The sequence below is a fragment of the Theropithecus gelada genome, chromosome 5 (genome assembly GCF_003255815.1).
Source record: "Theropithecus gelada isolate Dixy chromosome 5, Tgel_1.0, whole genome shotgun sequence".
NCBI lineage: Eukaryota > Metazoa > Chordata > Mammalia > Primates > Cercopithecidae > Theropithecus > Theropithecus gelada.
The window spans coordinates 38,419,500-38,439,975 of NC_037672.1; the positions used below are offsets into that span (position 1 = coordinate 38,419,500).

The 20,476-nt window shown below is 45.4% G+C and overlaps 1 pseudogene; it reads left to right on the forward strand.

Annotated features, from left to right (window-relative positions):
• The first annotated feature begins 1,165 nt into the window (after positions 1–1,165).
• LOC112624294 lies at positions 1,166–4,031 on the forward strand (annotated as a pseudogene).
• The last annotated feature ends 16,445 nt before the right edge of the window (positions 4,032–20,476 follow it).

Here is a 20,476-nt window from a genome sequence, read left to right on the forward strand (position 1 = left end):
GATGAGGCATGGTGACTCACACCTATAATCCCAACATTTTGGGAGGCCAAGGCAGGCAGATCACTTGAGCCCAGGAGTTCGAGACCAGCCTGAGCAACATGGTGAGACCCTATCTCTACAGAAAAATTTAAAAATTAACCAGATGTGGTGGCATGCATCCGTAGTCCCAGCTACTCAGGCTGAGGTGAGAGGATCACATGAACCTGGGAAGCAGAGGTTGCAATGAGCTGAGATGGTGCCACTGTTCTCCAGCCTGGACACTGTAATTGCTCTCCAGACTCTGTCTCAAAAAAAAACAAAAACTTCCAGATTTTCTAGTCCACTGTTAACATCATCATTACATTTCATTTATGAAAAATAAAAACTTCATTTGTTACTGTGATGGAACAGTCATGATTAACAGTTATGATTAACATTTGTCCTTATAATATTGGAATAATTTAGAAAGGCTTAAGAGTGAATGCTGGCCAGACGTGGTGGCTCATGCCTGTAATTCTAGCACTCCGAGAGGCCGAGGTGGGCGGATCACCTGAGGTCGGGAGTTTGAGACCAGCCTGGCCAACCTGGTGAAACTCCATTGCTACTAAAAATTAAAAAATTAGCTAGGCGGGTTGGCAGGTGGCTGTAATCCCAGCCACTCGGGAGGCTGAGGCACGAGATTTACTTGAGCCTGTGAAGTGGAGATTGCAGTGAGGTGAGATCGTGCTACTGCACTCCAGCCTGGGCGACAGAGTGAGATTGTCTCAAAAAAAAAAAAAGTGTAAATGTTAATTTTTTACATTGGTGTGACTACTTCAGAACCTGCAAAATCGTTTTATGCTGATCACATTTAGTCCCTCTGAAAAAACCAAGGCCATAATGCTGCCTAAGGCAAGGAAATAGAACCTGGAAATATTAACCCTTATTTGTATAGTAGCTTTTTAATCCACATGCACTATTCCTTTCATTTCTCACATTGGTTGTGTTATATGATGATAAAGACCTGAGAAAGGAATTTCCTTCCAAAATACTAGTAACTCAGAGATTCATCTTTTGACTGAATCCTGCCTTTCTACTTTTTCTGCATATCAAAAAGGACACTTTTAGGTGGCCATGTTGTAAAATACGTAAAGTGGATAGCCAATTCTGTTTTGAATTCTTACAACGAGCCAGGATTACAAAAGTAATGCACGTCCTCGCCAGGTGTGGTGGCTCATGCCTGTAATCCTAGCACTTTGGGAGGCTGAGGCAGGCGAATCAGTTGAGCTCAGGAGTTTGAGACTAGCCTGGGCAACACGGTGAGAACCCCATCTCTACCAAAAATACAAAAAAATTAGCTGAGTGTGGTGCATGCCTGTAATCCCAGCTACTTGGGAGGCTGAGGCAGGAGAATCACTGGAACCTGACAGGGAGGGGTTGCAGTGAGCTGAGATCACATCACTGCACTCCAGCCTGGGTGACAGAGACTGTGTCTCAAAAAAAATTTTTTTAAGTAATGCATGGGCCAGGCACGGTGGCTTATGCCTGTAATCCCAACATTTTGGGAGGCCGAGGCAGGTGGATCACCTGAGGTCAGGAGTTCGAGACCAACATGGTGCAACCCTGTCTACTAAAAATAAAAAATTAGCCGGGTGTGGTGGCGCATGCCTATAATCCCAGCTACTCAGGAGGCTGAGACAGGAGATTCCTTGAACCTGGGAGGTGGAGGTTGCAGTGAGCTGAGATCACACCATTGCACTCCAGCCTGGGCGAGTGAAACTCCTTCTCAAAAAAAAAAATAATAATAATAATGCATGTCTTTATAGATCCGAGTACATTTTGGGATGTAAATTTAACCTTATTTCTTTTGTTTTCAGACAGTCTCGCTCTGTCAGGCTAGAGTGCAGTGGCGTGATCTCAGCTCACTGCTACCTCTGCCTCCTGGGTTCAAGTGATCCTCCTTCATCAGCTTCCCAAGTAGCTGGGATTACAGGCACCTACCATCACGCCCAGCTAATTTTTGTATTTTTAGTAGAGATGGGGTTTCACCGTGTTGGCCAGGGTGGTCTCGAACTCCAGGCCTCAAATGATCTGCCCACCTTGGCCTCCCAAAGTGTTGGGATTACAGGCATGAGCCACCACCAGGCCTAACCTAACAAATTTAAAATAGAAATAGCTCAAGCTGCCTTAACTTATTTTACAGGAAAAAAATGGATTACTTTTCAGGCTAATTTTTTTGGGATTTCTAGATATTATCTAATAGGCCTTTTGCACAGTGTAGGCCAATGGCAGTTAAACATTTGTTAGCTAGAGAATCATTTGGTGAAATAAAATTCTCAGCCGGGCACGGTGGCTCACACCTGTAAACTCAACACTTTGGGAGGCCGTTGCAGGCGGATCACCTGATGTCAGGAATTCGAGACCAGCCTGGCCAATATGGCAAAACCCCGTCTCTACTAAAAATATAAAAAATTAGCCGGGCCGGGCGCGGTGGCTCAAGCCTATAATCCCAACACTTTGGCAGGCCGAGACGGGTGGATCACGAGGTCAGGAGATCGAGACCATCCTGGCTAACACGGTGAAACCCCGTCTCTAATTTAAAAAAAAAAAAAAATACAAAAAACTAGCCGGGCGAGGTGGCGGGCGCCTGTAGTCTCAGCTACTCGGGAGGCTGAGGCAGGAGAATGGCGTGAACCCGGGAGGCGGAGCTTGCAGTGAGCCGGAATCGCGCCGCTGCACTCCAGCCTGGGCGACAGAGCGAGACTCAGTCTCAAAAAAAAAAAAAAAAAAAATTAGCCTGGGGTGATGGCACGCGCCTGTAGTCCCAGCTACTCAGGAGGCTGAGGCACAAGAATCGCTTGAACCGGGCAGGCAGAGGTTGCGGTGAGCCGAAAATGCACCACTACACTCCAGCCTGGGCCACACAGTGAGACTGTCTCAAAAAAATATAAATGAATAGTCCTCGCTGGTGTCCAGGCGAGGTCCACCGATGCCCTGAGCACCCGGCCTGCCACGGCGGCCCTGCAGACTGCCTCTGTCACCAGGACCCTCTGTCCACGTCCCCTGTGCGGCCAGCGTCAGAGCCATGGCTACCGAGAAGAGGCCACCAGAGCACAGCCGACCCCTTCGTCATCCGCCATTCAGAGCAAGCCTACACCCGTGAAGCCAAACTATGCTCTAAAGCTCACCCTTGCTGGCCACACCAACGCAGTGTCCTTCCTGAAATTCAGCCCCAATGGAGAGTGGCTGGCAAGTTCATCTGCTGATAAACTCATTAAAATTTGGGGTGCATGTGACCGGAAATTTGAGAAAACCGTCTGGTCACAAGCTGGGAATATCCAATGTAGCCTGGTCCTCAGATTCTAACCTTTTTGTTTCAGCCTTAGATGACAAAACCTTGAAGATACAAAATACAGGAGGTGAGCTCAGGAAAGTATCTGAAAACCCTGAAGGGACACAGTAATTATGTCTTTTGCTGTAACTTCAATCCCCAGTCCAACCTTACTGTCTCAGGATCCTTTGATGAAAGTGTGAGAATATGGAATGTGAAAACAGGGAAGTGCCTCAAGATTTCACCAGCTCACTCAGATCCAGTCTTGGCCATTCATTTTAATTGTGATGGATTCTTGATAGTTTCAAGTAGCTATGATGGTCTCTGTCCATCTGGGACACTACCTCGGGCCAGTGCCTGAGACGCTCACTGATGATGACAACCCCCGGTGTCTTTTGTGACGTTCTCCCAGAACAGCAGATACATCCTGGCTGCCACGCTGGACAACACTCTGAAGCTCTGGGACTACAGCAACGGGAATTGCCTGAAGATGTACACTGGCCACAAGAATGAGAAATACTGCATATTTGCCAATTTCTCTGTTACTGGCAGGAAGCAGATTGTGTCTGGCTCGGAGGATAACCTTCTTTACATTTGGAACCTTCAGACGAAAGAGATTGTACAGAAATTACAAGGCCACACAGGTGGTGTGATCTCAACAGCTTGTCACCCAACAGAAAACATCACCTCTGCTGCGCTAGAAAATGACAAAACAATTAAACTGTGGAAGAGTGACTGTTAAATCCCTTTGCTCCCTTACATGACAGACTGTCAGGAAGTTGACCCGGATTGGCAAGAAACATGGTGTCTCAGAGGTGGTCCCCCCGGGGTCTGTGCCTGCGGGTCAGGACGGGGCCTGATTTGAGCCTCCTTTTTGAAGACTATTTGGCTGAGTGTGGACCACTGGAAAGTGCTAAAAGTTGCTGGTGACATTTCTCGCCAATTCTTCTAACACTGGTGGCACATGCCTGTAACACTGTCTAGGGCAGTGCCTTCTAATACCGTCTAGGGAAGAGTTCCTAGTCTATTGTGTTCAAACAGAGTGAACAAAAATTTTTAATTTTTTGTTTCAAAAGGGTGAAGTTCAATTTTTAAAAATAATAAATATAATAAAAATCTCATGGAACATCAATGTAAAATAATTAAAATGGCATTTTATTAGCACAGTGTATGTTACAGTTTCAGATTTGTAACATTTACTCTGTAAATAAAAATAGTGAATAAGAAAAATGAAGCTATTTTGATACACATGCAAAATTGGGATTTATGGATAACAGTTGCAGTCTTCAGCCTCGAGAGTCTACTTATTTGTTTTGGTTGCACAGTATTGAGAACAGTTCCAATATAGCTAAATAATAGTAAATTTCAGTTAGTAGCATAGCTTAAAAAGAAAAAAAAATAGTAAATAATTTTTAAAAATTGTAAAACACCTCATCTTGGAATCTCTGGATGCTTTCCAGTTAAATTTAATACAGAAACTTGAAAGAGGAGTAGCAGGAGATGTTTTTGTTTTGTTTTGTTTTTGAAACAGAGTCTCACTCTGTCTCCCGCGCTGGAGTGCAATCACGCAATGTGGGCTCACTGCAACCTCCACCTCAAGTGGTTCTCGTGCCTCAGCCTCCTGAATAGCTGGGATTATAGGCACACACCGCCATGCCCGGCTAATTTTTGTGTTTTTAATAGAGACAGAATTTCACCATGTTGCCCAGGCTGGTCTGGAACTCCAGGACTCAAGTGATTCACTCATCTTGGCCACCCAAAGTGCTGGTATTACAGGCGTGCGCCAATACTCCCAGCTAATTTTTTTATATTTTTAGTAGAGATGGGGTTTCACCATGTAGGCCAGGCTGGTCTCAAACTCCTGACCTCAACTGATCCACCTGCTTCGGCCTCCCAAAGTGCTGAGATTATAGGCGTGACTCACTGCGCCCAGCCGGGGCTGCTATTTTTGAATCTGCTTTTACAGAGCAGGTGGTACCTTTCCCTTCCTCTTTTCCCTTTTCCTTGCTGGCTAGAATGAAAATATGATGCTTAGAGTGGGAGCAGCCACCCTGGACATGAAATGGGATACTTGTGTCAAGGACAGCAGAGCGACCAGATGAGGAAGGCTTTGGCCTTTTCCAGCCCTTGACCACCTACCTGGACTTTGATGTGAGAGAGAAATACATTACTATTCTGCTTAAGACACTGTAATATTGGGTCCCTCTTGGAGCATCCAAGTTTATATGCTAATATAATTTGTAAATTATGTTTATTCTAATGCTCCTAAAATAAATGCCTATTAAAATTTAAAAAGATGTATATGCACCTAAAATAATCTCCCATGTTACTAGCATTATCTAGTGAGTAGTCTCTTACATGTCTGTATTCAAGAAAAAGGAAGGGAGGAAGGGAGCAAGCGGTCACTGTATCCAACTTATCCTCTGAAGCTTTAAGTCTGCTTATACGTATTATTTTGCAAGGCTAACACTACAAAACACTACAAGAACACACCTGAGTTTTGGTCTAAAACTTAAACACACTGCCAGTATGTGGTGATGATAACAGCTAGTTGGAGACCACATGCTCTGGAAAGCTAGGATGAGTCTCTAAATGACTAACAAAGTTAATGCCTTTTTTTTTTTTTTTTTTTGAGATGGGGTCTCACTCTGTTGCCCAGGCTTGAGTGCAGTGGCACAATCTTGGCTCACTGCAGCCTCAACCTCCCTGGCTCAAGTGATCCTCCCACTGCAGCCCCCAAATAACTGGGACTACAGGTCCCCACCATCACACCTGCCTTTTATTTTTTTGTCATTTTGGCAGAGATGGGGTCTTTCCATGTTGCCCAGGTGGGTCTCAAACTCCTGAACTCAAGCAATTCACCCACTGTGGCCTCCCAAACTGCTCGGATTATAGGCATGAGCTACTGCGCCTGGCGTTTTTTTGTTGTTTTTTTAAATGTGATAGCTGTGATTGTGCCACTGCACTCCAGCCTGGGCAAGTGAGACTCTATCTCAAAAAAGCACAAAAAATCAACTGAGTGCAGTGGCTCATGCTTGTAATCCCAGCACCTTGGGAGGCCAAGGTGGGTGGATCACCTGAGGTTAGGACTTCGAGACCAGCCTGGCCAACATGGTGAAATCCTCTCTCTACTAAAAATACAAAAATTAGCCAGGCGTGGTGGTGGGCACCTGTAATCCCAACTACTTGGGAAGTTGAGGCAGGAGAATTACTGGAACCAGAAGGCAGGGGTTGCAGTGAGCCAAGATTGTACCATTGCACTCCAGCCTGGGCAACAAGAGTATGAAGCTCTGTCAAAAACACACGCACACACATACATGGTAAATAAAATTTTAAAATTAAAAAAAAAGAAAGTGACTACAAAAATAAAAAACACCTCAATGTTTCCTTTTACCATTTTAACCTTTTTTTTTTTTTTTTTTGAGACAGGATCTTGCTGTGTCACCCAGGCTGGAGTGCAGTGGCACAAATTGGCTCATTGCAATCTTGACCTCCCAAGCTCAAGTGATCCTCCCACCTCAGCCTCCTGAGTAGCTGGGACTGCAGATACATGCTACCACTCCTTGCTAATTTTTTTCTAGTATTTGTAGAGTTGGGATCTCACTATGTTGCCCAGGCTAGTCTTGAACTGCTGGCCTCAAGTGATCCTCCCTTCTCGACCTCCCATAGTGAGGCAGAAATTAAAGAAAGAAGAAATAAAAACTAAAAGAGAAAAACAAGTTTCCCTATATTAGGTTGTCTCATCCCAAAAAACAGTAACAGACAGAGCCCAGGCCCAGGCAAGGTCCTGATAACACTATCTAAGAAGTCAGAACCCAAAAGGAATGTGCTCTGGAGACTCTCCCAGCACCCCCAATATAAGGATAAGAAAAACAAAATTCCTCTTTTAATCCTTTACCCCCTCCCCACAAATATTTTGCAAGTTTTATAAGTTCCTGTTTCTGCTTCAATGCAGCTGCAAGGTCACAGCTGTAACGCAGCTGTGCTAGAGATTACAAGACGTGTCACTGTTTGATTAACTGTCTTTATTCTGCTTCTGTAAGCTTGCTTACAAAAATCAAGCCCTGTCTTTGTTCTGGTCTCAATTTTTTGGATGTGAGTCCACTGAGCGGGTGCACACCTTAATAAAAATCCTCCTGTAACACCCATTTGGTCTCTCTGGGCCTCTGATTCCTGCAACATTTTGGTGAGCCATCCAGGAGAGGAGACGACAGGTTTGTTGTCTCCTTTGCCTGTGGGGCTGGAGCCCTGGGCTGGCAGGATACCTGTGACCCCAGGCATGCCATCAGGAGAACTTCAACCCAGAGGGGAGATCAGCTCTTCTGCGACCCAGCGGCGTCCCTTCCCTGACAGTGCAAGGGAACCTAAGGGGTACAGGACGATTCCAGGAATAGCGCCCTTCAGGACCAGGGTAAGGTATTGGGGCCCAAAGCAGGATCCGTCCCACAAGGACGAAAGGGGAGCTGATCACCTCCCAGGGTGCAACTAGTAGTCCGACACAGGATGCAAGAATGGCTTGTAAAGGTCGGGGAAACTTACACTCTAGCCAACCCAGGACGCGAGAGTGGCTCGCAAACACAGTTGAGAAAGGGGAACTGGGAGAGGGGAAGTGTGTGAAAGTATGTGAAAGTTTGTTCCAGGAGGAACCAACGCGGGGAGTGACATGTGGGGCCTGCAGGTCTCTTAGTAGAGACTGTATGCTCCAAGCGAAGTGTGGGACCCACCAGGTCTAATTGGTCTGAAACAAAGGAAGAGTGAGTGTGCTATGCCTGGGAAGGAGGAAATGGGAGGAAAATCGTCAAAACCTACCCCATTAGAATGGGGTTAAAGAACTTCAGAAAGGGTTATGCAGGGGACTATAGGATCAAGTTAATCCCCCAAGGGTTGAGGACCCTCTGTGAAATAGAATAGCCTTCTTTTGATGTCAGCTGGCCGGCTGAAAAGGCTATAGGTAGGGAAGCAATTGGCCGTGTATTTAGGGTTGCAACCGGGGTTGGAGGACAGCCAGGGCACCTGGACCAGTTCACCTAATATCCACTCATGGCTGAATGCAGCCCTGCCTAGCAGCTTATTGCAGAACACTCCTAGCTGGAGCCATGCCCAAAGTGAAAGTAAAATCAGCTTTGCCGGCAAACAGGGAGACAAAGGAAAAGTCTCAAGGAGAGCAGGAAAAACCAGTTTTGCAAGCTCCAGAGAAGGCAAAAAACGCTTCCTCCCTATACTCCAATCTACCCACCTCTACTGAGACGAGCAGCCCCTGAGGGGTTAGGTCCAGATGGGTACACGCCCCCCAACCTCACCCAATAGGGAAGAATCAGAGCTCCAGGAAGTTAAAGTGGAAGATCAGGAAAATCAGGCAAGCCTTCTCCAGTCAGGCCGCACTCAGGCTATGCAAATACCTCTCAGGGAGACAAGAGGACCCCCCTCTATCATAATGAACAAGGTCAAATCCAGAGAAGAGAATGAACCTTCATTCATTTTCAACTACTCATCTCCTAAACTGGAAGCACCATACCCCCTCCTACAAGGAGAAACCTAAGGCCCTTATAGATCTGGTGCAGTCCATCTTTCTAACACACAATCCAACTTGGCCAGACTGCAAACAGCTCCTCCTGACACTGTTTAATACTGAGGAGTGCTGGAGGATAACTCAGGCAGCCCTCCACTGGCTAGAAGCCAATGTACTAGCAGGCACAGTGAATGCTCAGCGTACGCTCAAGGCCGGTTCCCAGAAGCAGACCCGCACTAGGACCCAAATGATGTCACCCAGTTTCAGCAACTGCAGAGGTACCGAGAGGCAATCCTGCAAAGGTTGAGAAATGGCAGAAAAAAAGGCAATCAATATAGGGAAAATCTCAGAGGTGCTCCAGGGAGCAGATGAAAGCCCTAGCCAGTTTTATGAAAGACTGTGTAAGGCATTCCAGCTTTATATTCCGTTTGACACTGAAGCAGCTGAAAATCAGCGCATGGTGAACATGGCATTTGTAGGACAAGCCCAAGGGTGACATCAAATGGAAGCTGCAAAAGCTAGAAGGGTTTATGCAGGCATGAATGCCACCCAGCTTATAGAGGTGGCCACTAAGATGTATGTTAACTGTGACCAAGAGGCAAAGAAGGAAGCAGATCAGAGGCTTAAGAAAAAGGCAGGCTGGCCGTGGTGGCTCATGCCTGTAATCCCAGCACTACGGGAGGCCGAGACGGGCAGATCACGAGGTCAGGAGATCGAGACCATCCTGGCCAACACTGTGAAACCCCATCTCTACTAAAAATACAAAAAAATTAGCCGGGCTTGGTGGCGGGCACCTGTAGTCCCAGTACTCGGGAGGCTGAGGCAGGAGAATGACGTGAACCTGGGAGATAGAGTTTGCAGTGAGCCGAAATCACACTACTGCACTCCAGCCTGGACAACTGAGCAAGACTCCGTCTCAAAAAAAAAGAAAAGAAAAAAAAAAAAAAAAGAAAAAGGCCGATCTGTTAGCGGCAGCCCTCGTAGAAAGGGAAACTAGTATTGTAAGAGGATGTGGACGTGGACGTGGATGTGGAAGAGATCAAGTTAGGCAGAGATCTGAGAGCCGGCTGAGGCTAGAGAGAGATCAATGTACATGATGCAAAAAGAAAAAAAAGTCAATGTCTGGCTGGGCGCGGGGCTCACGCCTGTAATCCCAGCGCTTTCGGAGGCCGAGGCGGGTGGATCACAAGGTCAGGAGATGGAGACCATCCTGGTTAACACAGTAAAACCCCGTCTCTACTAAAAATACAAAAAAATTAGCCGAGCATGGTTGCGGGAGCCTGTAGTCCCAGCTACTTGGGAGGCTGAGGCAGGAGAATGGCATGAACCTGGGAGGCGGAGCTTGCAGTGAGCTGAGATCACGCCACTGCACTCCAGCCTGGGTGACAGTGTGAGACTCCATCTCAGAAAAAAAAAAAAAAAGTCAATGTCTACACGGATTCTAAGTACGCCTTTGCTACATTACATGTTCATGGAGCTATATATAAAGAAAGAAGACTTTTAACTGCAGGAGGCAAAGAAATAAAGTACAAAGAATAAATTCTACAGCTCTTAAATGCTATGTGGGCTCCAAAAAAAGTAGCTATTATGCATTGCAAAGGGCACCAAAAGGCAGGAACACTAGAGGCCAAAGGAAACAGAAAAGCAGACAGGGAGGCAAAACGGGCAGAAGTGACTACCCTGCACTGTAAAGAGGAGATCTTAGCTTTGCCTCTCCTCCCAGAGCTTCCCCTGCCAGAGGCCCCAAATTATTCTCCAAATGAAAGGGCGTAATGTGCCCAAGAGGCTGGAAATTACATTGAAGGAGGATGGTGGAAATTCTTAGATGGGAGGCTAGCCATTCCTGAAATGGTAGCCCCTAAGTTTATAAAACAATTCCATCAAAGAACTCATATTTTTAAAAAATGGCATTAGAGACAGTACTTAGACGCCATTTCTGTGTGCCACAGCTCACTGTCATTGCCCGAGCCGTTTGTGAACAGTGTCTAACCCGTGTTCAGAACAACCCTCGGCAGGGGCCTACCCGGCCCCCAGGATTTCAAGAAATAGAGGCCACACCTTGTGAAAACTTGCTTCTAGACTTTTCCGAGCTGCCCCTAGCAGGAGGCTATGGGTACATGTTGGCCTTTGTACCTTCTCAGAGTAGGTCCAGGCTTTCCCCACCCAGACAGAAAAGGTGCAGGAAGTAACTAAAGTACTGATAAGAGACATTATTCCCAGATTTAGACTGCCTCTAACTCTAGAGTCAGACAACAGACTGGCATTTGTAGCTGAAATAGTTCAAGACCTAACATGGCTGTTAAAAATAAAATGGAAATTACACACGGCCTACCGGCCACAAAGCTCAGGAAAAGTGGAGCGCATGAACCAGACGGACACGCAAGCAGCTACTGAAGAAATATTGCCAGGAGACTTATTTGAGATTAGATCAAGTCTTGCCCATGGTCCTCCTCCGAGTCAGGTGCACTCCCACTAAGCAAACTGGGTATTTGCCCAATGAGATTTTGTTTAGCCAGTCACCCCTAATCATAGGTCAGATTAAAGGTGATCTCCGTGAGCTACGAAAACTAACTTTGAGAAACCAAAGACAGGTTTAGGGATAGCCATGTAAACAGTTCCTAGCTCAGTACATGAAAGAGTACCTGTAAGTCCAACAGACCCAGCACACCTATTTAAACCTGGGAGCTTTGTTTGGGTTAAAAAAATGGAATCCAACCACTTTGGGACCCATAAGAGATAGGCCCCATACTGTAATCTTGTCCACTCCCACTGCTGTTAAAGTTGCAAGAATCGTGCCTTAGATCCACCACAGTCGGCTGAAACTGGCGGCCCAAGACCGGTAGAGCAGCCAGCAAGATCCAGACCACCCGACTCGACTCATCCTGCGACAAAACCAAGCTGCCAGTAGAGACAGCAGCCCTGCTCTGGTCACTCCGGAAGCTGACCAGTCTATGCACGGTGGAAGCTGGTAGAAACAACAGGCCTGCTCTGGTCACCCCAAAGGCTGACTAGTCTATGCGCGGCTGAAGCCTGAAGAACCATCATCAGGGAAGTAAATGTAGCCAGAAATCTTAAGTCCAATGACTTTCCCTATAATATTAATTGTTTTGCTGTTGTTCTGTCGCTTTAGCCAACCCACTTCTCTGGGTAAACACCTCTTCTGTCCATGCTAGATAGAAGCATGCCAATCCTTGTTTTGCTCTTGCTAGTTCCCATATCTATGCTAAAAAGAGAAAGACTCACAGAGGAACGCCCGCACTGCCTGCTACCACATGGTTAAGAAACACAAGAGTTAAGACTTTATTGTACTATACATATTATGAGTGAACAGGAAACCATCTGGGGACTTGCATGCACAACTAGACTATTTATTCAGTCTGTGACCCAAGAGATGGCCAACCTTATATATGCTATAATCCCAAGCTCATACCTGAAAACCAAAAGAGTCCCCAGACTCCCTCTTCAGAGGTTGGTTTTCATCCTTTGGTGGATTTAAAACATAAATGGAAGTGGTGCTGGTTATATTAAGTGGTTGCTTAATACTCCCTTGCCTCTTACCCCTGCTTGTCAGAAGCATTCAATCAACTATAGAAGTCTTAGTAGACGAAACAACCACCACTCGACTAATGGCTCTAAGTACCAGCCATTGCCAACGGAAGAAAATTATGCTGCCATGAAGAATTAAATAATAGTGATGCTTTCTATTAAACTTTATTTATAAAAAGCATCAAAGGGGGCAATAAGGCAGAAATTAGAGAAAGAAAAAATAAAAACTAAAAGAGAAAAACAAGTTTTCCTGTATTAGGCTGTCTCATCCCAAAAAGCAGTAACAGACAGAGCCCAGGCCAAGGTAAGCCCCTGATAACACTATGTAAGAAGTCAGGACCCAATAGTGCTGGAATTAGAGTCAGGAACCACCATGCCCGGCCCATTTTAACCATGTTAAAGTGTACAATTCAGTGGCATTAAGTACATTGCCAATGTTATGTAACCATCAGTGTCTCCATTTTGACAACCGAATGAAGTCCAAGCTCAGTGTAGAGTTCAAGGCCTTCCACAATTTGTCCTTGGTCTAATCTTCCAGTCTTCTCCAGCTATTCTTCCTCCTACTCCCTTCAACTCCAGAAAAAAGATAACTTGCTTTCCCTAAAAGCAGCCTGAATCTTCCTGCTTCCATCTTTTTCTTCCCATTGCTTCTGCCATAGACCTGCCCATTCGAACCCACCCTTCCCCTACTAAGATCATGTCTCTCCATTAAGATCCACCTCAGCCGGGCGCGGTGGCTCAAGCCTGTAATCCCAGCACTTTGGGAGGCTGAGACGGGCGGATCACGAGGTCAGGAGATCGAGACCATCCTGGCTAACACGGTGAAACCCCGTCTCTACTAAAAAATACAAAAAACTAGCCGGGCGAGGTGGCGGGCGCCTGTGGTCCCAGCTACTCGGGAGGCTGAGGCAGGAGAATGGCGTGAACCCGGGAGGCGGAGCTTGCAGTGAGCTGAGATCCGGCCACTGCACTCCAGCCTGGGCGACAGAGCCAGACTCCGTCTCAAAAAAAAAAAAAAAAAAAAAAAAAAAAGATCCACCTCAAATGCCACCCTGCCTCTGGGAAGCCTTCCTGTTTTCCTCAGCTGGAGTAATCTACCTCTGTGCCCACACAGCATTTTAAAAAATCATTTATGGCTATTTTCTTGGTTGGGCCAGTTATTTGTGTACCTGCCTCTCTTAAGACCTCTCTCATTCATCTATGCCCTCTGTTTCTTAGCATCGCACAGTATCTGCCTTATAGTAGGTGCACAGATACCTAATTTGAAATATTATTTTTTGAGATGGAGTTTTGCTCTTGTCCAGACTGGAGTACAGCAGCATGATCTTGGCTCACTGCAACCTCCACCTCCCGGGTTCAAGCAATGCTCCTGCCTCAGCCTCCCAAGTAGCTGGGATTACAGGCACATGCCACCACGCCTGGTTAATTTTTGTATTTTTAATAGAGATGGAATTTCTCCATGTAGGCCAGGATGGTCTTGAACTCCTGACCTCAGGTGATCCACCCGTCTCGGCCTCCCAAAGTGCTGGGATTACAGGCATGAGCCACCGTGACCGGCCCTAATTTGAAGTATTCTAAGTAGAGTTACTTAAAGGTGAGTACAAATGAACTTACTTTACACATTATACTTAGACCTTACCTTTGCCAGCTCAGTTGTCTTACTGAACCCTCCTCCATGTCCCCTATCCCAAACCTCCTGTAGAACCTCAGACCCTTTCTAATAGCTAGGAGTCCCCAGGAGGGTGGAGGCCATGTGCTCACTTCCATTTCAGCTGCTCTTCAAGCAATTTTGCTTTAGCAACCTTCTGATTACTTACTTATTCATTTATTTTTTGAGATGGAGTCTTGCTCTGCTGCCCAGGCTGGAGTGCAGTGGCGTGATCTCGGCTCACTGCAACCTCCGCATACCCGGTTCAAGCCATTCTCCCGCCTCAGCCTCCTGAGTATCTGGGATTACAGGCACCTGCCACCAGGCCCGGCTAATTTTTGTATTTTTAGTAGAGATAGGGGTTTACCCTGTTGGCCAGGCTGGTCTCAAACTCCTTACCTCAGGTGATCCGCCCATCTTGGCCTCCCAAACTGCTGGGATTACAGGCGTGAGCCACCATGCCTGGTCAATTTTTGTATTTTTTAAATAGAGACAGGGTTTCACCATGTTGGCCAGGCTGGTCTCAAACTCCTGACATCAACTGATCCTCCAACCTTGGCCTCCCAAACTGCTGGGATTACAGATGTGACCACTGCACCTGGAGCAAACTTCTGATTCTTTCCTTGAGATGCTACTTCATTATTCTGTCTAAAGCCATTGGTGCTTGTTCTTCTCTTTTCTTCTACTTCTTCTTCTTTTTTTTTTTTTTTTTTTTCTGAGACGGAGTCTCACTCTGTTGCCTAGGCCAGAGTGTAAAGGTGCGATCTTGGCTCACTGCAGCCTCCGCCTCCTGGGTTAAAGTGATTGGCCCTCCTTAGCCTCCTGAGTAACTGGGATTACAGGCACCTGCCACCATGCCCAGCTAATTTTTGTTTTTGCTTTTGTTTCGAGACTGAGTTTCACTCTTGCCGCCCAGGCTGGAGTGCAATGGCGCGATCTCTGCTCACTGCAACCTCTGTCTCCCGAGTTCAAGTGATTCTCCTGCCTCAGCCTTCCAAGTAGCTGGGATTACAGATGCCCACTACCATGCCCAGCTAATTTTTGTATTTTTAGTAGAGATGGGGGTTTCACCATGTAGGCCAGGCTGGTCTTGAATCCTGACCTCAGGTGATCCACTTGCCTCAGCCTCCCAAAAGTGCTAGGATTACAGGCATGAGCCACTGTGCCTGGCCACTCTTCTTAATAATGTTAATACAATACCTCTAAAATTAGGGTATTTTCAGCTTCAAGTAAGAAATGTCCTATTCAAACGTGTCATTAAGAAGGACATTTATATCACCAAACAGGAAGTGGGCTTCAAGGTTCATTGATTCGGGGACTGAACAAAATAATTGAGGATCTAGGTTTTCTCCTTCTATTGTCTCTGCCATCTTTGGTGTTGGCTTCACCCCAGTCTGGTAGGATGGTGGCTGTGGCTGTCACAACCAAACACCTGTTATCCAGGCACCATATCCAGCCATGACATCCAGAAGGAGGAGAGAGGGCAACTTTCCTTGTAGCTGTTTAAGGAATGTGTCCCAGGAGCCTTACTAACGAACCACCCCTCAATTCTCAGTCGCCAGCATTGGTCACAAGGTTGTTTCTGAAGCAATCATTGGCAAGAAAAATCATCAGCAAAGGAAATATGTTAAACAAAAGTAAGATGGACCATCCTTGGATCTGAAGGTGAGGTAAGCAGGTGGGGATGAACATCTGAACACTGGGGCTCTGTTAGGAATGAAGAAGGGAGAATGGATCCTTCTTGATGGGCAACCAACAAAGTCCCCCTAACATTTGTGGAGTGTTTACTGTGTACCACACCCTGTGCCGAGTGCTTTACACTCTTATCTAACGTAATCCTCACAAATGGCCTTCTGAAGCGTACTGTATTATCCTTGATTTATATATGAAGAAATTGACTTAAGAAAGTTGACATTCTGGGCCAAGGCCCCATTTCTACGAAGTGGTAAAAGCAAGATTCAAACTTGATCAAAAACTGGAAGCTACCATTGTCATAATAATTCAGACAGGAATCATTAGTAGATGCTAAAACCAGTGGATGAAAGTTTAAAGGAGTAACAATATTTTTGTTTGTTTTGTTTTGTTTTGTTTTTGAGATAGAGTCTAGCTCCATCGCCCAGGTTGGAGTGCAGTAGCACAATCTCGGCTCACTGCAGCCTCAGCCCCCCCAGGTTCAAGCAATTCTCCTGCCTCAGCCTCCTGAGTAGCTGAGATTACAGGCGCCAGCCACCACACCTGGCAGTTTTTGTATTTTTAGTAGAGATGGGGTTTCACCATGTTGTCCAAGCTGGTCTTGAACTCCTGACCTCAGGTGATCCACCCACCTCAGCATCCCAAAGTGCTGGGATTACAGGCATGAGCCACTGCGCCTGGCCTGTTTCGTTTTTTAGACACAGTTTCACTCTGTCGCCCAGGCTGGAGTACAGTGGTGAGATCTTGGCTCACTGCAACCTCCACCTCAAACGATCCTCCCATCTCAGCCTCCCAAATAGTTGGGACCACAGGCATGTGCCACCACACCTGGCTAATTTTTGTATTTTTAGTAGAGATGGGGTTGTGCCAGATTGCTTAAGCAATCTGCCTGCCTTGGCTTCCCTAAGTGCTGGGATTACAGGTGTTAGCCACTGCACCTGCCCTATTTCCTTATTTTTTAAGGAAATAAAACTCCAGTAGCCAACCTCCCAGATGGCTCCCAGTGATTATCACCTCCTGGTATCCATGTCTCTTCAGACAGTGAATAGAGCTATCTGGTTAAAAAATAGGATCTTGTAGAAATGATGGGGTATGATTTCTGAGGCTAGATAATAAAAGACATTGGAGGTTTTGTCTTGTCCTCTATTGGTTTGTTCTCTCTTGGAGATGCCAGCTTGCTGTGCTGTGTCATGAGGATCTCAAGCAGTGCTATGAGGAGATGCAGTTGGCAAAGAACTGAGGCCTCCTGTCAACAGCCAGCACTAACTTGCCAGTCATAGGAGCAAGCCATCTTGGAAGACAATCTTCCAGCCCCAGTCAAGCCTTTGGATGATTAAAGCCCTGGTTGACATTTTGATTACAACCAGACTTTGACCCAGAACCATTTGGCTAAACTGTTACTGAATTCCTGACCCACAGAAACTGAGATACCCCTGAAGTATTTAGGAGAAAAGGGCATCATGTCTCCAACTTACTCTTTTTTTTTTTTTTTTTTAAAGACAGAGTCTTGCTCTGTCACCCAGGCTGGAGTGCAGTGGCATGATCTCAGCTCACTGCAACCTCTGCCTCCCAGGTTTGAATGATTCTCCTGCCTCAGTTTCCCAAGTAGCTGGGACTATAGGTGTGCACCACCATGCCCGGCTAATTTTTTGTATTTTTAGTAGAGATGAGGTTTCACCATGTTGTCCAGGCTGGTCTCAAACTCCTGACCTCAGCCTCCCAAAGTGCTGGGATTACAGGCATGAGCCACCGCACCAGGCCTTGCAACTTAATCTCAAATTGTTCAGGAAAAAAAATTATATAAATATAAATTTTATGTGTGATGTATATAAGAAGGATAAAACAAAGCAAATATAACATTAATATTTACAGAATGTGAAGGGTATACAGAATTTTTTGTACTATTCTTTCAACTTTTCTGTAAATCTAAAATTATGTCAGAATTTAGGGTTTTCTGGTTTTTTTTTGAGACGGAGTCTCGCTGTGTCTCCCAGGCTGGAGTGCAGTGGCGTGATCTCGGCTCACTGCAAGCTCCGCCTCCCGGGTTCACACCATTCTCCCACCTCAGCCTCCCAAGTAGCTGAGACTACAGGCGCCCGCCACCATGCCCGGCTAGTTTTTTGTATTTTTAGTAGAGACGCGGTTTCACCATGTTAGCCAGGATAGTCTCGATCTCCTGACCTCATGATCCACCCGCCTCGGCCTCCCAAAGTGCTGGGATTACAGGCTTGAGCCACCGCGCCCGGCCTGTTTTCTTTTTTTAAAAACCAGCAATCTTTGATCTAGATCTGCCCTTCAAAGATATTTTGGTCTGTATAGTATAAAAATTTGTTTTTAAACATTGTGCCAACTCTTATAAATTGAGAGATTTTATATAAAAATCCAGATTTTTTTACAAAAATTAGTCAGGCATGGTGGTGGGTGCCTGTAATCTCAGCTACTCAGGAGGCTGAAGCAGGAGAATAGCTTGAACCTGCGAGGTGAAGGTTGCAATGAGCCAAGATTGCACCACTGCACTCCAGCCTGGGCGACAGACATTCCATCTCCAAAAAAAAAATCAAACCACCAAATCCAGATTTTTAGCTTTTTCTTGAGAAATAGGAAGATAAGGCACCAGTGACAAGTACTGCATAACAAAGTATTGGCTTAAGTCTGCATGACAAGTATTGGCCTGACGGCTGGTTAACTCTTTGCATTTGAGAAGAATGACTTTTACCTGGGCACCTTTATATATCCAGAGAAGCAGAATGACTAATATTAAGAGTTGGAGAGAAAAGTCACATAGTCTGTCCTGAATTCTGGTTCTGCCACTTATTAAGGTGTGACCCTGAGCAAGCTGCTAAATCTTTTGAGCCTTCTGCCTGCAGTCTGAAACACAGGATCAGAACTTACCTCAAAAGACTTAAATCAGTCCTAGAATCACATGGGGAAGTAAAAAATGAAGTGAAACAGAGACTTACGTGAGGAACAGATGAGAAAATGCACCTAAAGGACTTTGCACGGTGCCTGCCCAAAATGTTCAGTGTTAATTACTGTCACTTTAGTGATTTCAGAGCCTACACGTGGTTCCGGTGCAGTGGGACCAGCTTGTTATGGTGCTAACAGGAGTGCTCATTGCCTGCCAGTCATTGTGCCAATAAGATCTTGGTGTAAACATTCATCTCATGTAATCTTTATAACAATTCGAGTTAGATGGATTATCTGTTTTACAGACGGGAAAAATAAGGCTTTCGGGTAGCTTAGCCAAGAAGTCTTAAGTGGAACTGTAGGAGAGAAAATTGTAGGAGAGAGATTTTGTTTATATATTCTTTTGTATCTATGTGAATGTCTTTTTATCATGTCCATATGTTATTTTCAGTTTTAAGTACAGTTAATAATCTTACCAATATTCATCTGCCCTACCAAAAATATATTAGCTAATAAAAAATCGAAACTTTTCCTGGGGGTAGGGATCAGGTATAAACATTTAAATATATATATTTTTAAAAACTGAAAGTTTGTATCATTTAAAAAAATTGTCTTTAACTGGTTGAGGAGAGAAAAAAGACTAACCATCTTCATTCAGCTTTTCACATGAAGGTCTCAAATTGCTATTAAGCTACATGCCTAATTACTGAGTTTTTCCTCCCATTTCAAACAGCAAGTTTATCTGGCTCTATGAGCCCTCTTTTGCCCATTTTCCTCCATTTACCAGTAACTTGTTTTTATTTTGAGACAGGGTCTCACTCTGTCATCCAGACTAGAGTGCAGTGGTACAATCTTGACTCACTGCAGCCTTGACCTACTGGGCTCAAGTAATCCTCACACCTCAGCCTCCCAATTAGCTTGGACTACCGGCACGCATCACCACTCCTGGCTAATTTTTTGTATTTTTTTTAGAGACAAGGTTTTGCCATATTGCCCAGGCTGGTCGTGAACACCTGAGCTCAAGCGATCCACCCACCTTGACCTCCCAAAGTGCTGGGATTACATGCATGAGCCAACACGCCCGGCCAGTAACTATATCTTACAATAATTGTTTACTTATCAGTTCCAGGCATTGAAACATCTTGCAATTTAAAACATGTACCTATTTCTTTATTTTCTTTTTTCTTTTTTTTTTGATACAGAGTTTTGTTTTTGTTGCCCAGGCTGGAGTACAATGGCGCCAGCTTGGCTCACTGCAACCTCCGCTCCCACGTTCAAGCGATTCTCCTGCCTCAGCCTCCTGAGTAGCTGGGATTACAGATGCGTGCCACTATGCCTGGCTAATTTTTTTTTTTATTTTTAGTAGAGACGAGTTTCACCATGTTGGCCAGGCTTGTCTCAAACTCCTAACCTCAGGTGTCCCCCACCTCAGCCTCCCAAAGTGTTGGGACTACAAGCATGAGCCACTGCACCTGGCACAAGTACCTATTTCTTTTTTCTTCTTTTTGTAGTTCTTTCAAAGGATTTATTTGCTACAGAATTGCTTCATTCCACCAATGAGATGAACTCAGGATTCCTTTGTTTAAAAGGATTTTGCTTATTGTTGTGTTTTTACAGATTCGGCAATATCCAAATAGCAATTCTTAGGCTGGGCGTGGCGGCTTGAACCCCGGGAGGCAGAGGTTGCAGTAAGCCAAGATCGTGCCACTGCATTCCAGCCGGGCCAATAAAACAAGACTCTGTCTCAAAAAAAAACAAAACAACAACAAAAAAAAAAAAACCAAAAAAAACAAAAAAATAGGCAATTTTTTTTGCCAGCATTTGGCATGTCTAGACAAGAGTAGAAAAAGTTAGAATCTATAGCATTAGATGTCTAAAAATAGAA